General features: G+C 39.6%; 1 protein-coding gene and 1 long non-coding RNA gene across 3 annotated transcripts in view; one reads left to right on the forward strand and one right to left on the reverse strand.

The window, feature by feature from the left end:
* PDE5A (phosphodiesterase 5A) overlaps positions 1-8006 on the reverse strand; it is a 105911-nt gene extending 97905 nt beyond the window's left edge. The window contains exons 1-2 of one of the 2 annotated variants that reach the window (XM_085057791.1): positions 7686-8006; positions 5495-5581 (exon numbers count right to left, since the gene is read on the reverse strand). The gene's annotated coding sequence lies outside the window, so the exon portion shown is untranslated. The remainder of the gene's footprint in view (positions 1-5494; positions 5582-7685) is intronic. The other variant, XM_085057792.1, reaches the window with a different exon arrangement.
* LOC146437805 (uncharacterized) overlaps positions 1-9127 on the forward strand; it is a 69978-nt gene extending 60851 nt beyond the window's left edge. The window contains exons 2-4 of the long non-coding RNA XR_014851541.1: positions 5753-5818; positions 7418-7522; positions 8714-9127. This is a non-coding gene — a long non-coding RNA (uncharacterized LOC146437805). The remainder of the gene's footprint in view (positions 1-5752; positions 5819-7417; positions 7523-8713) is intronic.
* Positions 9128-25827: the final 16700 nt, after the last annotated feature.

A 25827-nucleotide genomic window follows, 5' to 3' on the forward strand; every position in this document is an offset into this window, starting at 1 on the left:
TCATTACTTATAGAAATGTTAAGATACATGTCATGGACACAAAGTAATCCAATGTGGATGTCAATTATTTGGGCATTCTGCAATGAAAACCAGACTTTTCTGGTAGCTGGGGCTATCTCCCCATTGTTTTGAAGTGCTTGACCTTGAATAGTATTTGCTGAACTAAATGGCCATGGTCACAATCACACACAACATTTTGGAGTTGTGGAAAGATGAGCTCACCAAGGGCACACACAACCCACTGCCTGATCCACGGACAATGACTAATGCAAGTGCAGACAACCAATTTGATTTTTGTATATCCTGAAAATTCTCTCTGCTTGCATGCACATTCAGAGATGATTTTGACAAAGTAAGTCATCAGTTTTCCTTCTCTCACCAGTCATTTTTACAGGGGCACTTCAGAAAGATGTGTTCTCAGCTGAGATTCACACCATTAGTCACGTTGTTGATTCAGCCAGACTTATTGAAGCCTGGCCTATGTCTTCTATCATTTTTCCCTTGTGTATCTTTTTCTTCGAATTATTGCTGATTCAGCTCTATATTAATTCTGTGTACATAGAATGTATTTTATACTAACATAAATGCTTATTTTGCTAAAGAACCCTCAGGAATAATCTTTAATTTTTAAAATATGCTGCATTAAAATTGTAGTTGCCACTGAAAACCCTGGGACTCTCCAAACAGACCATTCAGTTATATGAGATTTAGGTACTGTAGGATCCTCGCCTTAGCATGGGGAAGATGTAAAAGAAGCTTTACTTCGTTTCAGCCCAGTTCAAAATGAGACTCACTATTGCACCAGATCCATAGTGGTGTTTTTAGAAAAAAAAACCTGTTAAAATCAGAGCTGAGGACCTCAAAGTTAGTGAAGGTTTAATCGTTGAAGGTTTAATCTTTACATATTTTTGGAACAGGGACATTTTTAGGCTTATGAGTATTGTGAAAATCACAATTTCAGTCATGCCTAAATGCAAACCTTATAGAAACGTTCCTTACAAACTTAAAATCATGAAGTAAATTGATTTTGGGTTGGGAAGACATCATTCTGTTAGGAGTTCTGTTTAGTTTTCTTTTAAAAAACAGGGTCATCTCAGAAACAAGCTTCCCTCTTCGTCAAGAAAATGGTGACATTTATTAGAAGTACTATGCTGGTAAAAATAATATTCTAAAATTTTATTCCACCTTTCTTTCTATTATATTCTCTTTTCTATAAAGCACAGTCTGCACAAAGAAATTCAAATATAGAAACCATTGTTTGAAGTGGGAAACTGAGACTTTCTGATAAATTGCAAATAGCTAACTTGAAAAAGGGATCCCTTGTATCTTTCTCTGAATGAAAAAGAACATGTCTCTTCTGACATGTGTTCTTGCTATCTGATTATCTTAGCATTTAAGAATATTTTGGAACAGGACAGGACTGTATTAAGAGAACTTGGATGAGTAAATCCTCTTGTGGCTCTTTAGGAAGTTATAATCTGCAAAAGAACTTCAGTTGCAAGGAATCTCTTCTACTTAGAAGGCAAAAAGGGAAAATGAAAACCCCTCTCTTGCACACAGCTTTCTATCTGATTTTTCCCCTCATGTGTAGCCAGATTTTTCTGAGGGAAAAACTTTAATGATAATTGCTTTTTTCCATAGCAGAGCAAGAATTTTTTTAACAGATGCTGACTGATTCTGTTCTTTGCACTTGGACTGGCGGCTCTCAGAGTACTTGTTCAGGGCTGCCAAGTTATGAAATGTTTGAGGTTCAAGCAGAGTGTGAATAACGCTTTTATTGCTTTGAACAAGACATCTCAGCTCAAAACTCCCTTGCTTACATATGCGTGGATATTCATGACCTGTTAGTCAAATGTGGATATAAAAATGTCAGATGGACTAAAACAGATCAAATAATATTTCTTCTTAGTTTTGCCCTTTAAATGTTTTATGGTTACTATCACTGGGCTTCCCTCCTCTTCTCATGTTTTGTGTTTACTGGTTGTTACATGGTCACCTTTTTAAATACAAATAAAGCCACAAATTAGTGGTTGCTTTTATTGTCATTTATGTCAACAGAGTTGCTGTCTCTGCTTTCACAGATGAGGGAAGAGTTTCTAAATGGAATGAGTGCTCAGCTCCTCATGTTATTTTTTATATTTAAGATATCTCTGAAAAACAGCATGTTTCCCAGGTTCTGAAATCTTTCAGATATGCTAGGAGAAGCTTCAGTTAACCCTCTTAAAGATTGTCTGAATTTGTTAAATGCTGTTGTTGTTGTATTTTCAAATTCTAAACTATACCTTTACATTTGCCAGTCTTTGATTTTTGTGAAGAAAGTTTTATCATTTAATCTGATAATTATTAGAACACTAGTGATATGACCAGTTTAAATTTTCCTCTATTCTTTTCCTCTTGTCTCAATGTGGTTTTGTAAGTGAAGACAAGTAGGAAAGGCAAATACAGAAAAATTGTGGATTTCAGACAGGAAATTAATGTACTTAAATACATTGAAAGAGAAAATGAAGTTTCAATATTCTGTATAAAATAACTGTATCATTTTCAACCAGACCTAGGTGCTAATAATAATTCATTATATTACTTAAGTAATTACACAGCATTTCAGAAATTATAGCTAATGCTAGAAATTGCACAATGAATTCAGAGATTGCTCCCTTTCTGGTGCTGCAGCACAAGTCTGATCTGGAAAAGATCCTAAGCAGTAATGCTGAGCAAGTAAAGTGTTACAACAGCATTGTATTTTGTTCCTCTTGTCACTATGGTTTCCAAAGGCCGTAAAATCCTCCCATGTTTCTGATCCTTCTCATAGTATTGTTGTATGATACTCTAATGGTGCAAGAGTTGTGTCAGCACCCTGTGAGCCAACATCTGAAAACCATTAATGCCTCATTGAGCACAGGACGGCACAGACACAACTGATGCATCTGGAAAGAGCAAAACCTCTCTGTTGTGCCCTGGTAAGGGTGAGTGATTGCCTGGGGAAGGTTGGGAATATCTCAGGATCCTACAGACAGACTTCTGGCATTTATACAGTGGTTGAAACCTATAGTATGATCAGGAACCTAAATGCTCCATGTGAAAAGGGTGTGGAATATTGCTCTCCTGGGTTTTGTTTGGTTACAATCTCTTAGTGACAGTCCAGTCTGCAAAAAGCGACAGCTACATCACTGCGGATAAATTTCACATCTGAAACAGATCTGAACCCAGATATTTTTAATCTAATTGCATGTCTTTCATCTGATTTGTACATATGCACAATGGCTCTGTGGCACACAACAGCAGTTACAGGTAGGACATCTTGTCACATGTGACAGGAATGGTACAGGAGTATTTTTCCAAGCTGACATGGATCATCTGCTCAAACTTAAAGAGCTCACTCAGCAAGGCAACTTTATTCCTCATCTTTCCTGTATTCTCTTGTAGTGGTAGCCTTAATTCATTATTCAGCTTCAAACCCAAATACTTTAAATGCAGATCTTGTGAGATGATCTATGCAAGACCAATTGTGCCTGATTATTACATATTTCCTACAGAATCTAGGAAAGTTCATTCTAAAGGTCAAGAAGAACTGTAACTTTTCATTACTACTTCTTTTCTGGACACTTATTTTTATTAATATCCTAACTGGCAACCCTCATCAAGCTCCCTTGACTCCCATGGTTCTACTAAAAGCTGGGACCGTTTAGGCTGGAGAAAAGTGCAGAAGACACAAGTAGAAGTGATGCTGTTTTTTGGGTTTTGTTTTTTTTTTTTTTTCCCAGAATGCCTGCTAATGCCTGATGGGTTTTTTGTCCTTTTTCCATTATGCTTTTACACTCTTTTTATATATCCTTTTACCCTTCCCCATTCCTGTACTTTTTACTCCCTGTATCTCAACCCTATAACCCTTGTACCCTGGCCTTGCTCAGAATTCTTTGGGGAAGACAAAACATCCCCACAATCTCAAAAGCATGACGCACCAACCTTGAACAGAACCCCAACACTGAGACACGTTTTTTGTAAACTAAGTAGAAATCTTTTCTGGGGGGGTGCAATTTTAATAAGGGGGCAATTACTTCATTTGTTAGACTCCTCATTGGAGACTTTTAGATAAGTATGCTAATCTAGGGGGTCCATAAATTGTATACGGGGGATATCGTCGGGGCTCGAGTCGTCGTGGTACACCTGGAATCCTATTAAACCAAGGTAATACCCTTTTCCTATACTGCGTGTCTGTGTCTCAAATTTTTATCAGCATTTAAGGCATCACTGCAGCTATGATTTTCAGTAAAGATTTTTGCCCCAAAGGAATGAAGAGTGGGCAGATGCTCAGAGAACAAGTGATAAGGATCTAGGAAGATTTTAAGACCTGCAGTTCATGGCAACCTAAAATCTTTTGCAAACAGAATTACAATTAGCTGCTTAGCTGTATTCTGATGGGATTTCTGAGGACTCAAAGAATTCTTGGTGGTTCAAAAAGAGAAGTTTAACTTCTCCTAATATGCCTCATGTTCTGTCAGCTATGCAGAGGCAATAGAAAACATTTGTCAAAACAGATGGCAGGTTTAGCCCCCCACCACTGAATACAAATGGGAAGTTCAAGGTCCAGTTAATGGCTGGTGAGCCAAGAAACATTTGGAAACTTAGTTTAGCATTGAACAGACCCCAAAAAACACACTGCTACAATTCCAGGACTCAGTGGCTATGGCCAAACCAATGCTGTGAGCAGTGGTTTCACAGTTTCCGCTTCCAGCCAGGATGAAGAACTGCTGAGGTGCACAAAAACTAAGATGCAGCAGCTAACATGGTTTTCAGGATTTTTGAGAAGACATGTTTGACAGCTGCTTCAGCCCAGCAGAACATTTCTTTGCTCAGTGCTTCCTGTTAATCTACTATGCCACTCAGTCGCTTTACATACACTAAAATAAATATTATCTGAAAAGCAATCGTGCATAAAATATACTAAGAAACTACATGTGACAATACCTGCTTTCTTTATTAAATCATACTGACATGTTACACCGAATTGTTTCACAGAATCTCTAGTTAAATTGTGGAAACTATGATCCGTGTAGGTGAAAGGTTTCAGTTGCTGGTGGCAACTAAAAGCAAAATAAAGTCACAGAGATATCTTACATGCACCCAATGAAAGAGGTACTGGGGTAATTTGTGCTGATTAATAATGAAAAATATTCTTGCTATGATTTTAGCAATTTACTGTTAAATGAGCAAATATTACTTGCCTGAGTTTGGAATAAGAACATAGAGAAAAATCCCACAAAGTGTTTGCAGTAGTGATGAGTGCTTTATATAGACCCTAATCAAGATCCTAATTATTTAATCACATGTTAGTCTGGAAAGGTAGTTTTTCCCTATGGAATGGGTACTCACTGCAGTGCACTAAGTGTGATGTTACACTGCACCATGTCTGTCTGTACCTTTGCATCCCTTGTCCTCACATCAGGAATTAAGCATTGAAGACCAGAAGGGTAGCATTGTTGAAAACACAACTGACCTCTTAGTCTTGCACACAAGTGCCTGTCACCAGCTTCAGAATGTTTCTTCCCTTTCGTTTCTTGCTGAGCTCCCTTCTTTCTTCACACTGAGGAGAGTGTACAGCAGCAACTTAAAATCAAGAGCAAGGGCTAAAAGATAACTTTTGTGCCTGATAATTGTCAGACCACCCATATTTGTTTTCCACAGCTTCACATTGATGACTTCCTGAGGATTAGTTAAGGTTACCTGACCTATTCTACGTTTCTTTTCCCTCTAGAATTTCGTGAAGCTACGGGATGAATGTCATGAGTGAAAGCCAAGTTGCTGTTAGCTATATCTTAAGGTAAGCTTTTAAACAGCTGGTGTTATTACTTTTTTTGTTTATTTAGAGTTATAAAGAAGCATTGATGAGCATTATACCCTGTGCAACTTGCAAGTGAATTTGGAACAATGGCAGGTACTTAATTTCTATACCAGTGGTTTCAGACTGGACCTAAAGACCAAATTAAATTATTAAAATCCAGTTAATTTTATAAAGATGTGCAATTCTTCCTCTTCAAAACTCTTGCAATCTTTATGCAACAAATTTGGCCAATATGTCACTATTGCTTCCAGCAAAGCAGAGCTGGGAGATACGTGAAAAAAGCTGTTAAACATTCTCTTACGATTCAGGCACTGATGATCAGCAGTAGGCAGATGTTAACACACCTCAATTGGCAGGAAGATCCAGTTTTTAAAACCCTGTGTGTTCCAAGTAACTGTGGCAGATGTCCAATGAAGCTCACAGAGCTGTGGGAGCTAATCATTAATACTGAGGGTCTTGGATCTTCCTGACAGATAACAGCTTGCTGTAGCACCTCTCTCCAGAGGGTTGCTGTTATTTGGAAGTAACACATTTCAGTGCCTCTTTTCTTGACAGGATCTGGGATTAGTTTAATCTGCTGTTGTCTAAATATCCCTGTGGACAAGGATCTATATTGGAGGAAATGGCTGCTGAGATCCAAATTGAATGGCGAAGAATTGTGGTTGCCAAATTTGTTTACATAGATGGATTTTTTAGCTGAGACTTTCACCGTATGGTTTGACACTAAAAAAAGTCATTCCTGGCCTGAAGCACTAGGAAACAGTATAAGGGAATAAAAAGGGACATACAGAACTAGAAAACAACTATTTTAATGACATCCATTATTTAAAATAGAAAAAAAAGTCACCAAGTGAATTGCATTTTCCCAAGTCTGACTAAGGAAGAAGGTATTTCTTGTTGGATTTGTGTATGTGTTCAGTACTGTACAAACAAAATAAATGCTCTTTTCCCTTAATACTTCTGTAAACCTAGGTTCTGCCACTTTAATCTTCCAGTGACAATAGTACAGCATTTTCATTCCTGATTTGTTGTGATTATTCAACCTATGAGCTTAGATAATTTTGTTAAAACACAATTAAAATTTAACAACTTGCCTAGTCATCCTCCTAGTCAAATTTGTCCTCATTTGAAAGGGCTCTTTTCTAATTTTGACTTATTAAATTCCATGAGAAAGATCAAAGGTGCCCTCCTGTTCCTTATTACAGAGGATTAATGGATCAGATAATTCAAGGTTTGATAACATATCTCAGTGAATTCAGCTGTATTCACTAATTATTATGTTATTAGGCCATTTTAGAGTAAAACTCTCAATTCTTTTGTAAACAGCATCAATACATGTTTAGCAAATACCTCTTTCCTGTGGAACATGGTTCTGTTTTTGTTTTGAATTTTAAAATGTACCATGTCATTTTAGGTTGCTAAGCTGTGTAATTTACTGACTGCTCTCAATGGATTGTATTGGCATCCCATGAGGACTGCATTCTAGCCTTCCTCCCTAAAATACAGGCAGTTCTAAGAAAGCAGCACTATTCTTGTGAAAACAGCATTTATATATTCCTCTTGCATGTTTATCCTCAGCATCATCTTACTGGGAACTTGCTTAATCTGCCAAAAGCTCTTTGAACTCTGACTGCAAACCATTCCAAAGTCCAAATTTCTCATGCAAATGCCATATGACTTCAGGTAGGTACAGAACTCCAGGTTCTCTAAGCACATTATCTGCAACCAACTTTACAGTTTTCTGAGCCTTTTGGCTGCTGCCTATTCAAAGCACTGTTTACTTATTGCCCTTGTCATCTAGTCAGACTACATTGCTTTGATCGAGGCAGTTTACTTTCGGTCTTACCTCAACATTCACAACCTCATCTTGCTGAGAAGTCTTACCCAGGCGCCTTATCCTGAAAACTCGGGGCTTTTTGTTTGTTTGATCAACTCCCATGGCTTGCAAGCGATCCAGCTTTTGTTCAGTTGCTGTTCTGAAGGCTGGTGCATGGCTCTGCACAGCTTGGGCTTTCCTTAATCAACATATGGACTATAATATATTGTTTGTTTTGAGTCTGATGTCATGGGAAGAAGTGTTCCTTCAGTCAGTATGGAAACTTGCCCAGTTATATTCGAGTTGTTTCTTCCTTGACTGTAGTATCTGCTTGAAACTTTTCACTTGTCTTCTAATGGTTATTCCTGCCCATCCACAGACTGTTTCCAGTCCAAATATGGTGCTACTTGATTGAAAAAATCCAAAAAGCAGTTCTCTTTTTGGCACATGTTTAACAATTCCAGCTAAATCCCTTCTGAAATGCTGCGGTCCAGTTTGTCATAGAAGGTCACAGGCTTGCTGAGGCTGTCCCTCCGGACATTTCAGCGACTTCTGCGTCTGCACAGCTACAAAAACTCTGCTGAAATCTGAAATGTTTTTCAAACTCTTTTTTCCCCTCCCTCTGAAGTGGCTGTGAGGAAGCAGTGACTGAGGGTATCCTTGTGAAACTCCTATTGACCCTCAATATGGAATGTGCAGCCAGTTCAGGGCTGCATCGGGATCCTGTGTTCAGGGTTTGTTTTTTGTACTGAGGGAGCCTTTTGGATGATGTTTGGGAATAACTTTAAAAGAACAGCTAAAGTGATTTTATTTGCTTGTCTGCATAACTAAGGGATATTAGTCAGGGCAAACTAATGTAACTCCACTGATATTAATAGAGCTGAGTTAGAACAACTGGAGAATAAGCCCTTAAATTCTAGGGCAATTATTATTGTGCAGGCTGAGTTTCAAAGGCTCTAATGCTGTCTAATAATGCTTTCTTTAAGACCCAACTAATTCCTAATTAGCTTTTCCTTCCCTGTCAACATCTCTGTTACGCCTTTTTTTGTTGATGTCAGAGTTTTGCTGTAAGAAAACAAGAACTCTACTCAAGAAAAACCTGCCCTGAGCTGTGCCTTCAGATGTGTAGTACCTGCCCACGACAAGAGCTCAGCAAGCTCCAGGGCTTGCACTCTCCTGTTGAAACACTCAGAAAATCAAAATGTAAGTGTTTCTGTTTTGTAAATACCCACTGGGATTTTTCTGTGACTCCTAACAGAACTGATTAGGAATGGATTTTCCTGGGGACAAGCAGATACCATTCTCACTTGAGGGTTGTCTCGCTGCCAGATTTCAAGCTCCTTTTATAAATCACTATGGCTCTTCAGAAAACAGATGAAAAATATGAATGTTGGTGAAATGACCCTTCACTAAGTTTGCTCCAAAAATGGTTGAACTATTTTCTACCAAACTTTAAAAAAAAAAAAAAAATTACCAAGAAATTTCAACCTAGATGCTTGAAGTTTGGCTTTATAACTCTTCACACATTATGGAGGTAGGGCTTTCTCAATGCCATCTGACTAACCACTCCAATTATTATTTGCATTTGAAATTTTATATTATAATATGGGGAACTACATGTATGGAGGTCTTTGGTTGGTTTTATCTGGATTTGGAGGATCTGCTGAATACTATAACCCTAAACAGTGAAAGGGCTCTAAGACCCCAGCTTTTCTCAGGCAGTACTCATCAGAGAGGGCAAGTGTGTAACTCCACCAAATTAAAAAAATTCTTAAATTATTAAAATAATGCATATTCTATTATCTAAGGCACTTTGGATTTGAGCTCTGTGGGGAACTAGGTTATAAAACAAGTAGAGAGGCCTTGTGGAAGTCAGTCCCTCCTGGACACCCTTAAATTACAAGGCAGAATATGGCTAACATGAATTCATCTGCAAATGGACTCAAAATAAACAACTACTTGAATGCAATTCTCCTTTTATCCAGAAGCTAGGACAGTGTTTATTGTTACCTTGTCTAACCTATTGCATTTCCAGGCCATCTATCAGCACAGTTTCAGTTCTCCCCTTGTATAATGCGATGAGAGAGAAACCAGGAGCCAGTCAGAGAATGTACAGACTATTGTGACACCTTTGCAGCATTAAATGGCTTTAGCTCAGAAAAAAGTGCCTGGCCCTTGGAAAGGCCTCTTGGCAGAGACAAATGTGCATGTATTCTGATCATTTATGTCCTGAAATTTCTTCTTAGTTACTGTTCTCTATGAGAAAAATGTTTTTAAAATAGTGGAGATGACATCCAGGATATTTTTGCTATTTATAATTTCCATTGTTGCAACTCTATGGGGATGATTAGGTTGGATGCTTTCAGTGGTGTGATAGCTATTGCTATAAATAACTTTCCAGAAGATTTCCTTGCGACTTCAGAACAAATTAACCAGCAAGAAAAACATTTCTGAAGGAGTTCAGTTACCTAGCTATTTTCTTAAAACCACACTCAGCTCTGATTTGCATGCAGAAGAGACAAAAACTTTAAAAGCTAATCTTTGAGTGCTTAGGCTTTTCATTTAAAAAAAAAAAATCAATTATCAAACATCTAGGTCCCATTTTCAGGAGTCTCAGGCTTCTCAGTTTCTCAAGCATTTCTGACTATTGTGTTTTCTGAGAAAGTTAGAGAAAAGGAAGTCATGCCCACCTAGACAAAAGCAAAAATAAACTGTATTTATCAGTGATCAGAAACAGTGAATAGTTCAATGAGTTGCAAGGGAAATCCGGCCAAGGGACAGATAATTATCCAAAACTCTCCACTTATAGGAAGTATACCTGTGCTGTTGGAAAAGGTCTTTCCTTTGATATTTCCACTGTTTCCTGGTTTCAGCCAGGAAAGGAATAGTGGCAGAAGTGCTTCTCACTCTTATTTTGGTATTTCTGCTTCTGATCCCTGAAGAAGGGAGGCAGAGAGATGGTGTGTGTTGAAAATAAACAAGTTCTAATTGCTCTTTCATGTGAATCCATTTCATTCCATATTTTGGTTGCAATTTTAAGTCATGTTTTTGTGGACTAATGCTGAGGAAGGACCAAAGATTTCAGGTCTAAATAACCAAAGGTGAATCTGCTTATCATTCTTTCCCTTTCTGAGCTCGTGCAACCCAAATGCTCAAACTTAAATTATTACACACACACAGTGCATGTGTGTGTGTACAGATAAACTTTGGATAACCTCCTTAGAAAGGAGGTGAAAACCAGAATTCTTAGACGTGTTTGTTAATTGACTGAGAGACCTTGGATGAAGAATCTGTCCTTACAATTCAATTATTTAATCAGAAGAGACTTCCCTAAGTTAGCAACAGAAAATGCTGAAATCTTTGAGGTGCTCTCACACTTCACGATTTTCAGTTACTTGATTTAAGACAGAAGCTGCTTCCAATCCGTAACAGGTGAACAGAGAGAACCCTATAAAATCCTATGCTTGACTTTTTTAAAAGACAGATGGAAGCAAAGCATTCAAAGTTTTCTTTGAGGTAAATGCAACCCTTTCCTTTAGCAGAATGTAGTTAGCACAATTTTATGCCAGTGAAATGTTCACCATACTGTGCCATGTCATTTGTTACATGGAATCACAAGTGTACCTCAGCTCAACAATTCTCCATGCACCTTGAAACTTCCTCCTCTGAGTGACAGCCCTGTTTTTCTTGGAGAATATTTGAGAAGTGTTACAGAGCCATCTAAAATTGGAAACCTCCAGAGAAAGAGCAAATCCCTTGGTCAAGAAAATATGAATATATTTGAAGTTTAATAAAACCTCAGAGACTTGCTGAAGTCACCTAATCAGTCAGCAAGGCTTCAGAGTGGGAACAAGGCTGGCACCATGCACTCCCTGGTGCCAAGGGAGTACAGTCCTTCCCTGTCATGGTAAAATTAATATGTTGCTTAAGGTAAATGAACTGCAGTGAACCTTTCTGGAGAAAAAAAAAAAATTAGTTGTTCTTAACTCCCTTGCATAATGAAAATGTAGAGGATTAGTATGTTTTTACAGTGAAATAAGTGCATCATTGTGCTGAATTGCACCACAGCCACATTACTATAAATGATGGTGACCAGTAACAAATGCTCTAGAAAGTATAGGAAATGCAATTGTAGGATTACATGCAATGATCTACCCATCAGGGAATGTTTCCCTTCATTAGAGACTGGTTATAATTTGGAATGATAGACTTGCATCTTTTCAAGGCTCTTTTCTGATTTCCACTTTAATCTAGATGACAGTGCTAGCCTTGATATAAACTCTGGGAGATGCAAGCATATCTGGGGGCAAGGGAGAAGCTTCCCTTTGTGACACATTATACATGCTAAAAGATAATCCCTGGGCAAACTTATTATAATATAAACAGCTGACAAAAGTAAAAGCTATCCTATGTAATATTCTGAAAGGAGCAATTTGATCAAATCTCTTCCTGCATCTACTGCCGACTTAAAAGCTGCTTTAGTTCTGGCCTAGTTTTCTAACCAGAAGTTCATCCCTGCTGTTCCTTCAGGACCCAGATAAAGAAGCATGTGCCTAAAAAAAAGAGTTTATCACTATTAATTTTCAGTTCTACTCATTTCACCAGCTGAATGTGTAAGTGCAGTGTTGTTTCCTCCATTCCTCATCCTCCAATTGTCTGCAAACTTTGGATGACTCAGAGCATTCAGTATCCATATAAAACACAGGGCTGAAGCTATTTCAAAATTTGGTTGGTGTAATGAGCTCAGAAGCTCTGCATTTCCACGCCTCTCTAACATGTATTAATATGAGTATCTTTACCAAAGGAGAAAGTTCTCACAGGAATATACAATAAACAAGCATGACTCTCCCTTTCTTTTTTGTCACAAAATCCTGTACTTACTCTACCCATAAGCTATTTGGATTGTTTCTTAAAATATTTTCTCATTGAAGTCACAGATTAATGCCAATGATTATTATATATTATATATATTTTATGCTCAATGAGATTTTACTTAGATTGCCATGAGTTGCCTAAGCTCTTCACCAGATCCTCTGCCAGGACTCGTTTAACAAAATCCCTTTTGCTCATCAAACCAGGTACTGGATAAGGGGATACACTTACTATTCACCTGAGGCCATCAGGTATTGCTGTGAGCTAAATCTTTCCAGCAGATCTGTAAAATCATGAGGAGAGACTTGGCCAGTGAATTATGTTCCCAGTCAAGTGTCATACTTTGGCATATTTGACTAAGATTTCTCCACTGGAAGTAAAAGAGGTATTATTCAAAGGCGATATTGTCTGAAAATACCAGGAGGGAATTTTGTTGCTAGCTCTGGTATTTTTGAGCAAGCTGATGAACTGAGACACTATGAAGTCAGTTTTTTGCTGCAGAAAATTGGCCCTGAGGAAGCAGTCCCCTGGCAGAGTGGGGTGTTCCTGCCTCCTTTTTCTGTGTCACTGCTGCTCCCTGGTGTGTGGGAGAGGTCATGGTAGAAATCCTGAATTCATGAGCCATGTTAGATTCCATTTTACTTATGTTTGCTCTAGATGGACTGTGATAATGGCAGGGAAAATTATTATTAACTGGCTCTCATCTCTATCCTTGGAACTGAGAGGATTTGTAGGCTCTCTGTATGACATTTCATACAGACTTAGAGACTTGTTCTGTGAAAGCATCTCAGTTAATAAAAAAAAGATCTGACTTTTCGAAGATCAAATCAGAAGTTAACCAATCTCTGCTGGCCCACTTAATCTGAATTTACTCCTTACAAAAAATAAACACTTCTACAATCTGTATGACCCTACATGGAGTAATTCTCTGGAGCAGGAGGGCAATGGATTTGTTAAAATTAAATTAATTTTCAACACTAAAAGCTAATCAGAAGTAAATATAGTAGAAGAAAGAATTTAAAAAATAACACTTTCTGCTCTAGCTCCAACAAAATTTTTCTCACTTCCATGTCTTGACTTCTGACACAGTTTTTGATCGGAGATAGCTTTCAAATAAAATAAAATAATAATAAAAAACCCCAGCAAATAAATCAATCTCTGGGGCAAAAAAATAGCTTTGAAAAGATGGTTGAATTGCAAATAGCCACCTTTGCTGATGCATTCACTGGGGGTGCTGCCAGGCTTGAATTGCAGATGGCCACTGTTTGAAAGCTGATTGAGTTACAGCTTCATCCACTAACAGATGGGGAGCAGGACAGGGCAGGTCTTGCTTTTCAGGCCTCTGTCCTCTGCACTGCCTTGGCCATGGGCTGGGAGAAGGAAGGTAATCCTGTGGGAACATGGCAGGCACTGGGCTCTTTGGTGTGCAGGTGCAACCTTGTGCTGCTGGTGGCACTTGGAGAGAAGTCATCGGAGGGTGGTAGTGGAGGGTCCGTGTAATGGTCTTGCTTCATAAATGAGTTTGTACCAGACTTCCCTCTGGCTAAGAAAGGTCTTTCTGAAGGATAAACTGTCTTTGGCTTTGTTCTGTGTATCTGCAACCACATGTACCCCTCCAGAAAGCCTTAGTCCTATCACTTCAAATGATGGTGAGCAACAGATTTCACCACAGCACTTGTAACATACCTCTACTGATGTGTCCTCTCCTTGCTTCCAGTTTTATTATAAATTAGCATGGAAATTAATGTCAAAGTCCCTTGGGCCCCAAAGCCCTCTTGGGGTTTTGTGACAGACTAAAACAGCACTATAGCCCCAGTAGAGACTTTGTGGAACTGTGCCACTCCATGGGGGTGGATGAAGAGATGAGGGTAGGAGGGAGTCCCATTACTGAGGTTTCCACAGAGCCTGTGAAAACCTCATCACCCTGTGGAGAAGTGCAGACTCTGGGCATTTGTCTTTGTGGCTCTCCATACTGCTGGGATCAAAAGTGTGGGCAGGGGAGGATGAGTGGCCTGCTGTCCAGTTGCCTTTGAGACTGTATTAACCTTTAAGCACAGGTGAATGTCTGCAGACATGAGGACATCCTCAGCACTTACATTTCCTTGGAATAGCTAGAAAAATAGTTTCTCTAAAATATTGCTCATTATAGACCCAAGTTTTCCTCTTCTCTTGTTTAATAACCAGGAGGTTGGAATAGCTATGGCCTGTGACCTTGCATAAGGAACCAGCTGAATCCTGACGTGGGGTTTTTTCCATAGCTTCCTCTCCTGCTCCCACTGCAGACTTCTCTTGCTCAAAGGGGCTGGCACATAATTTGATTTTTGCAAAAGTAATGAATTCCTTCTGAAGGCATAAATCTGAAAGTCATAATAAAACACAGCAACCCCAGCAGCTGACATATTTTAGAAGCAGCTGAAGATGAAAAACCCTTCAAACTTGTTCTTCTTAAATAGCTTGTGTTCAATCTGCTCCATACAAACACAGTAGGAATTAACCTTTCCATGTGGTACTATAGGACAAACACCACTCTGTGGATGTGGATAGTTTACATTGGGGAATGCTCCACACATTCACATTTGAAATATTAATCTTTATACCCCAGAGTAAACAGTAAATTACTTTTGCACTGCATTCCTTTCTACAGTTTAACACCTTTGCGAGCTCATTTGTGAAGGAATCTTGTATTTTCTTGGACATTTTTTCCTCCTTTCCTTTGAAGAGTATATTAGTTCATAATATCTATATTATAGAGTTTATGAAAGCTCTTCAAATTATTAGAAAAGGTTTTAAAAATAAATTATCCAGCATTCAAATGTGTGCAAGTGCTTTAGGCTCTAGTGAGATAATGGATGATCTGCAGCTATTTATGAAAAGATTTACTGTATCTTTTAATTTCAAGCTTACAAACAGTGGCCTTGGAACATTATGATACAACCTCAAGTTATCTGCTGCCCTACTTTGATTCCCATGGTGGTATCTTTCAAGAGTACTCTTGGCTGAAAAAGGAAAAAAGGCTTTGATTCATGACTAAATGCCTTAAGGCACAGAAGCAGGGAGCTTCTGTCCTTGCATAAATGAGGAATGACAGCAGCAGACAGGATGAGTTGTGGGAAATGTCTAGATGCATCCTGATTTTCATGATTGGTTAATGAAGCAGTGGGACTGGGATTCAAGGTGGATCCCTCTTCAAACTAATTCTAAAAGTGAGTAACTATGGTGTTGTCATGAGCCACATAAAATACTTTTGTTTAGGTGCTTTAATGAAAGTTCTTGGGTATGAAGCTCTTCTTGAAATGTAGCCCTAAGTCACTGCAGTTCTGAAGAAAGATCACCTCAGTTGGGGGAACACGGACATCATTCACTCTGGTAAGAAACTGCCACTGGCTATCTGTAAGCAATCTGAACACAGGTCACTTCATAAAAATGAGCCTTACAGATGAAATGCAATAAGAACTTGATAGTTTTTGGCACAAGGCAGAGACCTGTGATAACCTCTGTGACCTCTCTGGACATTACAAAGCAGGTAGAGAGTGGTCCCTGTAAAGATTTTCCCTTTTATGCTCAAGAGCAACCTCAGCATTCACTTCCTGTATCTTAACATTCCAAATATATAAATATGACAGAAAACAACTAGAGTTACACCCTTAATAAATTGCCACTGTGACCTTCACCATGCCCTGGAGTGTCAGCTTCATGTGGTGTCAGCTAAGGCTTTGTGTCATGATTTGTCGTTTGTGCAGCTGCCAGATGCTCACAAGTCTGTTGACTCTGAAATTTGATGATAAGAGCATTGTGGGAATTTAATAACAAGTCTTGGGTTGTTTGTTGATCTTGATCTTAATATCCATAATCTGAACTATTTTTAATATGAGGCTATTTAGCAGATACTGAGCAAAAGGTGAGGACACCCAGAAGTAATTATTCCAATGGCTAACCTTTTCCTAATGCCATGTAAAAACCTGAATGACTAAGTTACATTTCCAAATATAAGCACAGTGTGCAAGGATTAATTATTATTTTTGTTAGTGTTGGAGGTTCGGGAGGCATTGGAATTTTTTCTCCATTCCTGTTGGAGTAAATAGCTGGGTGACTAAAGCCATCAATTCTTTTGTAAGAGACAAAAGGGTGTGCTAGGTGGGGCAGGGGAAGGAGGCAGCCAGCCGTTTGGGACTGGCTCTCTCGTCTGGAGACACCGGGAGGAAGAGGCAGCTCTTTGCTTCTGGCTCCGACCGCAGGAGATCCAACTGTGCTCTGTTTTCTCCTCCTGGCTGGATGAGCTTTGATTCAACCTCTTTCCCATTTGGCGTGCACGCTTCCCCAGCTGCGGTTTTCTCGCAGTAGCTGCGGGGGGAGTCCAGCTGTCCCTGCCGCCTGCACCGCTTCCGCCACATGAGACCGCGGCGTCTGCCGTGACTGCAGAATCCTTGCTACCTTGCTGGCTAGCCGGGGAGAGCCAGCCCTTGCCCCCCTGCCGCCCTGCTCGCTGCTCCGAGCTGCTTTCGCTGCCCTCCGCGCTTTCTCAGCTCTCCGCCATTACAGCTGCCTGAGGCTGACCTGACCCTGCGCCACAGCGCCACCTGCAGCCGCTCGGGAGTCATCGCACCTGCCCTGCCCGGCCGGGAGCTCAACAGCGCCCCTGCTGCTTGCAACCGTGATTGCACCACACGGGAAAGGCACCTGCTGTTGGTTTCTGGTTCTGTTTGTGGTTGTTATTATTGTTATTGCTTGTTTGTAGACACTAGTAAAGAACTTTTATTCCTTTTCCCATACCTTTGCCTGAAAGCCCTTGATTTCAAAATTAAAATAATTCGGAGGGAGGGGAAATCACATTCTCTGTCCTAAGGGAGGGTTCAACCTCTCTTAGCAGACACCTGTCTTTCAAACCAAGGCAGTTAGGAAACCATAGTAAACTGATATTCACTTTTGTAGATGCCCTTTAAATAATTTCAGTGCACCAGTAACCTGATGCTTGGAAGAAAATACTGCCTCAGCAGTACCTCTGTAAATAAGATTTCACCTCCCAGTGTCAGGCTGCCTTCATGGAGTATGCTGTCATGGGTCTAGACACGGTCTTGTGATACTTGATATTGTTGTTTCAATGCAATAGGCAACTTCACATTCAGCTGGAGCAGTGCAAATGATAATATTATGGCCTGACAATGTTATTCTTTTAGTGGATGGTTTGTACCTCTAACAAGGAAAGTTTTATGAAATTTGTATTGGCTTGATTTTCAGAAAGCATACCCATTTAGTGGTTCACTTTGACATAACTTTTCTATTTTTTATTACTGCTTGCTGCATAGGAACAATAAGGTTTTAAATATTTTTCTTTATTTTCCTTGCTTTTGTCTTTAAAGTGCTCCAAAGGATTTCTGTGTACAGTGTGGTTTCCAACAGAAAAATATATTAATTTTGAACAGGCATTTTGTTTTAGTAAGTATCCCTTTCAGGATTCTTGTGTCTTTATTGGTATGAATGGCACAGCTTCAAAGGATAAAGATAAATACTTAATTCTTAGCATTGAAAACAACCTACTGTCAGCAGAAAAGCCTTTTGAACTGGTTAGAGCCTTGATCTGAGAAGTTCTTAATTTCTGACATCTCTTAGGCTCTCTCTTTTCAGCTTCCTTTACAGCCAAAATAAACGGCACCATCCTGTCCTGAGTGGACTCTGGCAGTGGGTCCAGGTCAGTGCCAGGGTCCCAGCCTCCTGCAGAGCACAAGACACCCAAAGCAGAAACCTGCCCCTCACTGGGGTCAGTGTCTCCTGCCTGTGCTTACTTGCAAACTCCTGAAATCCGGCATAGAGGCCTGACATCTAATTTATCAGCTTAGCAGCTTAGGTCTGGAAATTTTGACTTGCACTTTTTCAATAGTGGGAGTGCATACAAGAGAGAAACAACAGCCTTTTGTTCTGAACAATCTTTTTCTGAAAGTGAGATCTAGGTAGAAATTTGACCTGTAGAGATGCTGCTTATTTTATTAAAGTACTTTTTATGTTGCTGTTTTTTAAAACTTTTCCATTTTACTCAGCTTAGGCTAGGATGCCAAAATAAATCAATGCTCTGTCGGCCTATTAAACCCTCCCCTGAGGAGGAACATTTTGTCAGGAATATTGTGTGGGGAACATGAGATTTGAGCTTGTGGCAGTAATGCAGTCCCAACAGGGACATTGTTGGAAGAAAGCAATGGATCCAGGTGAGTGGCTGCTGTGCCCTGGTGAGGAAGGAACTCCTCCCAGTGTTTCTCTATTCTAAAGCAAAGCCCTAACTCTGTTCTCCACTTAGACTGTCTCATTGCAAGTCCAACAAGGGCATCATGAGCCCAGCACAACTTGCAGCGAAACCACTTTCTGCAAGGACTTCAGGAATGGGCTTTTGCTCCCAAGTTCTCCAGTATTCCAAACACACAGATCATATCTTAGAGCTGCTGGTTTGTCCTGTGTGCTGCTATGACACTTCCGAGCTGAAGCACTAGGAATAGTGTATATATGCAGGTAACATTAAAAGGCACTTATATGGTGTCAATTGGCCATTGAGGGGAGGGGAAGAAGAAAGCATGGCATTTGATTTTCCTGCTGGTTTCCTCTCTCCTTTCCACTGGCTTCTACCTGAGGGCAAGGAGGAACTGGCCAGCACTGTGTGAACTCAGCTGGGCTGGGAAGCATCAACAAAAGTTGTATGGATAGGTCTTTGGAAATAAGCTACAAAAATAATATTTACATATTGGGAAAGATTTTAGACGTTTTCTTTCTGTCCAGCAGAAATTTAAACTCCTTGAGCAGGATCCACAAAAGACCATTCTTGAAGTCAAGTTCCTACAGCAGATTTGACATCAAGAAGACACAATGACAGTTTGTCCAAATTAATGGACTTGAAATCTGTTTTCCTCTGGGAAATGTTAATATTATTCCTTATGTTCAAATGACTTGACAGATCACAGAAGTGACAAACGTTTTCTCTGAAGTTATGTACTCTGCTTCTGAGGAAATAGCAAAGACAAAGTGCTCACTGTGTTTATCCTTAGAATCCCAACAGGACTCCAAAGACTTCTACAGTTGAGGGGGATAAGAAAAACAGCCATGGAAATATAAAGTTCAGGGTCCTCAATAAGAAAAAGCAGGAAGTTTTCAGTTTACTACTTTGCAGGTTCTTAATCCTTAGCAACATTTTTTTTAATATTTCAAAATAACTTTCATTGTGATGAATGCAGCCCATTTGGAGAGCTTAAAAATCTGAAATATAATAAATTCTTTATTTCGCTTGAACTAAACAGTGATAAAAATAAGAAGGTTCATGTTGCTGGTTATAACAGTGAGTGCCTAAACAGACCCTTTAAAACAGATTTCTACAAAGGCCAATTACTTCAATAGATGAACCATAAATGAAAAAAATAATTAGCATTAAATATATTTTTGTACCCCCACTGCACCTCCATTTTTCATATTTTTGGTGCTGGCTGGACCCCCAATACCTAGCATTTCTTTCCTATGTGGAATATTTTCAGCAGCTCAGAAGACAACATGCTCAGGTCTTGCTCCAAGACCTCAAAAGTTGCATTTCCTGCAAGCTGGTTCATTCTCTCCTAGCCTGGATTTTCTTTGAAACTTAAATAATTTTCAGATCATTGCCAAGAATTAAATTAACCCTCATGAAATAGAGCTTGAAATATATTTCTGGTTTCCTTTCTTCCTTGAAAAAAGGAACAGGAGCTTGTGAAATATCCTTTAATCATGGATCAGCCAGATTATTTTTCAATTAACAATTTAATAAATGGCATCTTTCTTTGTTTTTTTAATTATGGAGGGAGTGTAAGGTAGTTTATTTGTAGGTATTTACATAGTAGAGACAAAAAAATTTCAGTGACTTACTGGATATTCCATATGTATCATATCTGAGCAGTAACCTGAGGAAGAGGTCAGTTAAAACAGCCATGGTCTTTCACAAAAAAAATATTCAATTGGAAGGCTCTCGAACGGAGTCCTTGGTCATATCCAAACAAAGTAAATAATAAAAAATATCTTCAGCCAGAAAACAGATGTTTCAACACAATTCTGTGTCACAGAAATGTTTGAAAGGGTTTGTTTTAATTCCTTGTGGAAACAAAAGCAGATTTTGGAGCCTTGAAGGCAATCACAAGATGGATTTGTTCCGTGGCCAGCTCTGCACTTCAGCCTGACGCCAGGCATTGCTACTGCCCCCAGCTCAGCTTTTCCTGCCCGTCCTGTTGGTTTTGTACTGGGTTTATACTGGCTATGTACTGGGAACCAGTGCTCGTCACACCCTAGGAAGGAGAGACAAGCTTGTGCTTCCAGTAGATATTGGAGAGCAACTCTCATACCTAAATCTGAGTTTTTCACGCTATGAAGGAGCGTTGGTAAGGAAAGGAAAAGAAAGTGCAGGAAAGGTATCCACTGAAGAAATTGAGAGATGAGTCCTGTGAAAAACAGGGAAACCAAAGTCGGAGTAGACTGGGAGTAGCAGTGCAAATTAGCAGTTCTGCTATCTCTGTAAAAGGGTAAGACTATTGTCCACAGTGGAAATAACCTGTAAAGCATGCTCTCTCACTGTGCAAGTGGATGTGTGTCACCTCCTGGGTAAGACCCTGCCCAAGCCCTGGCACGTTCTCCCTCCTCCAGCTTTTTGTATGGAGACCCTGACACATATGGGCAGTGAAGCCTAATATAAGGCTGGGCTGGATGAAAATGAGTTTGGGCAGGCATTTGAATTAACCAGATAAATTGCTTCTGAGAGCAGCCCTGTCTGACCCCAGTCATGGTCACTTCCAAAGTCTTTGATCCACTCCACTTCCAAAGTCTTTGATCTTTTTCTCCTTTCTTATTCCTTTGTCTTCTATTTACCTCTTCTAATTTATCCATCTATTCTATTCTCCTTTTCTCATTTTTTTTCCATGTTTCCACACTTTCTCCTCCTGTGTTTTTCATGTGCTTTCTTTCCTGCTCCATTTTCCCCCTACATTCGTCCCTCAAGTTGTGACAGCTTTTAGTTGCAATGAGAAATGACATATTGTGAAGGTGCTCTATTTTCCAACCTCTTCCCATACTCTGAGCTGGGAGCAAAATGTTCCTGGTGTGCTGCCAGCTGAACCTCTCACAGTGCTCCAAAGCTGGCTCCCTCCCATGCATGTACTCCAGGGATGCAGTCCCACAGCACGGGCTTTTTGTAGGCTGCTTCCTACATGGCTGGTCCTCTCTTCCTTTCCGGCACAGGACCCAGCAACTATAAATGAAACTATTTCCACAAACACTCCCTACAGACCAGAGGCAGAAATTCTAGTTATCAAAACACGCCTCTTTCTGGAGAAAATGGCGAAAACCTTTGTTGTATCCAAACATATGTGTTATTGTCTTGTATTTATCATGGAAGTTAGACATTTTTGAGACAGCAGCATCATTACTGTGTTAACTCTTTTGGATGGATTGGGATGAGGTTTCACTGTATTTGCATTTTCTTTCAATTTCAGGATTACATGGGGATCTCATATCATCTCCTCATGTTAACAAGGAAAAGCCAGACAGTTCCTTGCAACATCCTAAGAAAATACTTTATTCCACTGCAACTTCTGGCCTCTTTGGTTAGCAGCTGTTACTGTCTTTTAGGATCGTGGACTTGCTACTTGACATTTATTTGCAAAGAAAAGCAGATATCATTGATAAGCACAACTATCATAAAAATTACTTAGGCCTTCTAGTGTATTTCTGCAGTTAATGAATGAAAAAATATTTTTTTCACTCTTAAATGTATTCTGAAATTGTGGAACTACTGGTGCTTTCAGCCTTAGTCTGCAAACAGAAAGAGAATGCATAATATATGGTGGGGGGGAAGGTAGGATAGAAACAGGAAGTAGAACACAATGCAAACTCTTTGCTCATATGAATGTTAATTTGTGGCTTTAAATCATAAGATACTGGCCCAGTTTCTGTTCTTAAAATTAGATTCCCTTTAATATAAAGATGCAGAAAGATAAAACGTTTCATGGTGTTTGTCAGCGCAGGGGAAGGCACAAAGCTCGAGGAGAAGTGTTATATAACACATCCTATAAACACTACTGTATTTATAGTACTTTATTAGTACAGCTCCTTTTGCTGAGGTTGCAGGCCTGGAGATCTATTCCTTATATAGTGGGCAATGCTTTACCTCTGCTGTACAGTCAGGGCTTAGGCTCTCCCAGAGTGTCCAGCTCTCGGCTATCAGCTCAGAGAAGAGAGTTCAGCATCCAGAAGAGTCAAGTCCCACATCTTCACTGAGTCTTCTGTCACAAAAGCAGCTTTGTCTTTGGTGTTCAGGTACTTTGGAAAGAGTTTAACCATTCATCTCTGAGTAAAAGGACATCCTAACAGTAAATACCTCACCTCTGGCTATTTTTTATTGAGTTTATTTCTTCAGGTGTGTTGTTTCTAGATATATGGTAAGATAAAAGAAAATGCAAGCCAGTGGGAAGAACCATTAATCTTCTTTCCAGGCCAGGCTGGGAACAGCCCTGGTGTGTCTGGGCAGCACCTGCTAGAAGATTCCTTTCCCATGAGGAATCTGCCCCAGAAGACCACCCTTCCAGCTCACATGGGACCCTAAGAGCTGAGCTGACAAAGGTTCTTGGCAGTGCTGCCCATAGATAAATAGTCCATCACTCCCTGTCACAGCATCAGAGCGAGATATATGCCTTCATTGTCAATGTGCCAGTTAGAAGTCCTTGTTTTAGCACAACCACCACAAAAATGGAGTGCTCTAGCTTAAAAACTGGGCTGCAGACAGTGATGGCTGAGGAACAATCCCTGATTTGTCCCCAGACACTCACAGCTGGATTTGCAAAAATGTCTTCCACAGATACAGCAAAATCCTCTAGGACTCATCTCTCCAGATCCTTCATCAAGTGATGCCCATGTCCTAGGCAGAGTTATTCTTTCCTTTGGTATTTATTCTTTTGGCTCCTAGAGCTGGTGGCACATGTGGCCCTTACTGGCTTCGCTGCATGCTCCATGCTACCTGTGGCCAGATCCAAATTGTGAGCATCTGGTACTCCCTCTTAGTCCTTTCAATTATTCCTTCACAAGCTGCTGGCTGCCCAGTCGGACACTGCCTTCTCATGGCCACATGTCACCTCTTGCATGGCTACGCACAGTTTCTAAGGAATTCTGGCTTGTTTTAATTGTCTGTTTTCTCTCAGGAAATTCAGACCTAAGGATGCAAATATATACAGGGAGAAGATTTTAATTTGCTCACATTTCCAATATGCCTGTAATTAATTTGCTCTCAAACAGAGAGAACAGTCCACAGGAACATGCTCAGATTTGGAATTTGCTTGCTGGGAAGCGATGGAGGAAGGAGCTGGAGCTGCATTTTACTCTTATGGCCTTTCACTCCTCTATGAAAAGCACTTGGGGTGAAACAGATCTCCCTGTGGCAGCCCCAAGGGATTTGGAATATATCATAGTGGGTGAATGGCCATGGGCATCTTGTCCATCAGGCACAGTCTTCCCAACATTTCCCACGGGTGACATGAATGTCAGCACCCTCCCACCCTACCAAGAGGCACAGCTTCAAGGAGGAGCATTGACCTCGAGTCCCTGATCATAAAACATAACAAAAACTTGGGTAACTAGGAAGGAATTCCATTTCTGTTCTGTAAGGTCCTTGGGCCAAAGGCCCTGCAGAAATGTCGATTATTGTTTGCTATTGTTCTTGGTAGGACATGTAGGCAAAATCCTCTCAAACAGGAAGTTCTTTCATGGCTATCTTCTGAGCAACTCTAATCACATTACATTTTCTGTCTCTTCAAAGATCCCAGATGCCTCTCTGTTCACATTTAATGTCTGGATATGTTTGTTATATTGATGGTAGTTTACTTGCAGAGCATAATTATGGGAAATTCCTACAGCTAAAGTGCACAGAACTGGTCACCACAGCAGGTTTTTCCTCAGTTTCAAGTGACCCTGTAGTCATTCAAAGAAGTAGAGACCTTTTCTGGGGAAACAGAGCTCTTGGCCAGCACTTATTTTGTTGCAAAGATTTCTTAACTTGATGCACTAACATTTGGTAAGTGACGATGAATTTCTAGGGCTGCTTCTTCCATGCGTCCTTGGTGCCTTTTTGAATTTTCAGTCCCACTGTGGAAGCCAAGGATAATTTTCATCCTTGCCGGGCTTTTGTGGTCATCTATTCCTTCTCTTGTTCTGCCCCCACAAGAATTCAGGGTTATTTTACCTATGTCAGTGTGAAAGTGTTTCGAAGTCTTGAGTAACAGTCCCACTGTGCTGTTGTGCAGGCAAAGCACAGACAATAAAGCAATATTAAGCCATAATCCAGTTTAAATGAGATTGTGGAAAAAATAATAAATTAGCAACTATGAAACTCAGTATGACAAATATTTACTTACTGTGTGCAATAAATTTATTCATTACAGGCTGGGATTTCACTGCCCACCTATGGAGATGGGATCTTTGCGTCCAACTCTGATCATGGGATCACCTGTGTTACATATACACTTAATTTAATACAAACTACAGCACCTATTGCCTTGTTAATTCTCTCCCAAGAAACGGCGTAACTCAGATTTCAGTAAAATCAAGCGACTGAGTTTCTCAAAAGCACATTTAAAGCAACCAAAATGGAAAAAAAATCACAAATAATTATGACTATCGTGATAAATAATAGCTTTTTAAAAGTGAATAATTTCCAAGGCAAGTTTAATTGCAGTAATATGTATGTGGGAATATTTTTGCTTAAAAATTTAAGCTTAAGCTTTTTTTTTTGCTTATTTCTTTTTGTATTTTTTCCCTTTTTCTTTTTTTTTTTGTCAGACCTAATGAAAATGCTACTAATAAGTAAGTGCAACTTTAAAAGTTCATTTTTACAGAATTAGTATGGGCCTCCTGTAATGTTGGAAAGAACACAAGTTCAGCTGAAATTAAGTTTTGGGCTAAAGGGCACGTTTCTATTTTAGCTGTGCTTTAATAGCTCCCTATTAAATTAGTGTTATATAAACTAAGATTTAGCCTAGTTCTATTTTTTATCCCTTTTTACAGTCAGCATAACAAAGATACAGCACTTGACGACAGAAAGTAACAAAATACACACTGTCAGAACATGTGGCCAAAACTGCTATTTTATCCTAAAATGCATTTGTGAAAGGAAGGGGGGCTCTGAAAGAGTGGTGGAATTTCTGATTCAGTCTCTCCAGTCAATGCAACATGAAATCTCTATGAAGTACTCAGATACCCCAATACCAAAAAAAAATGAGAAGCTTCTGGTATTTTTTAGGTACAAAACTGTGCTCGTTTGCAA

Source organism: Lichenostomus cassidix, chromosome 4, assembly GCF_008360975.1.
Source record: "Lichenostomus cassidix isolate B80296 chromosome 4, HeHo_3.0, whole genome shotgun sequence".
NCBI lineage: Eukaryota > Metazoa > Chordata > Aves > Passeriformes > Meliphagidae > Lichenostomus > Lichenostomus cassidix.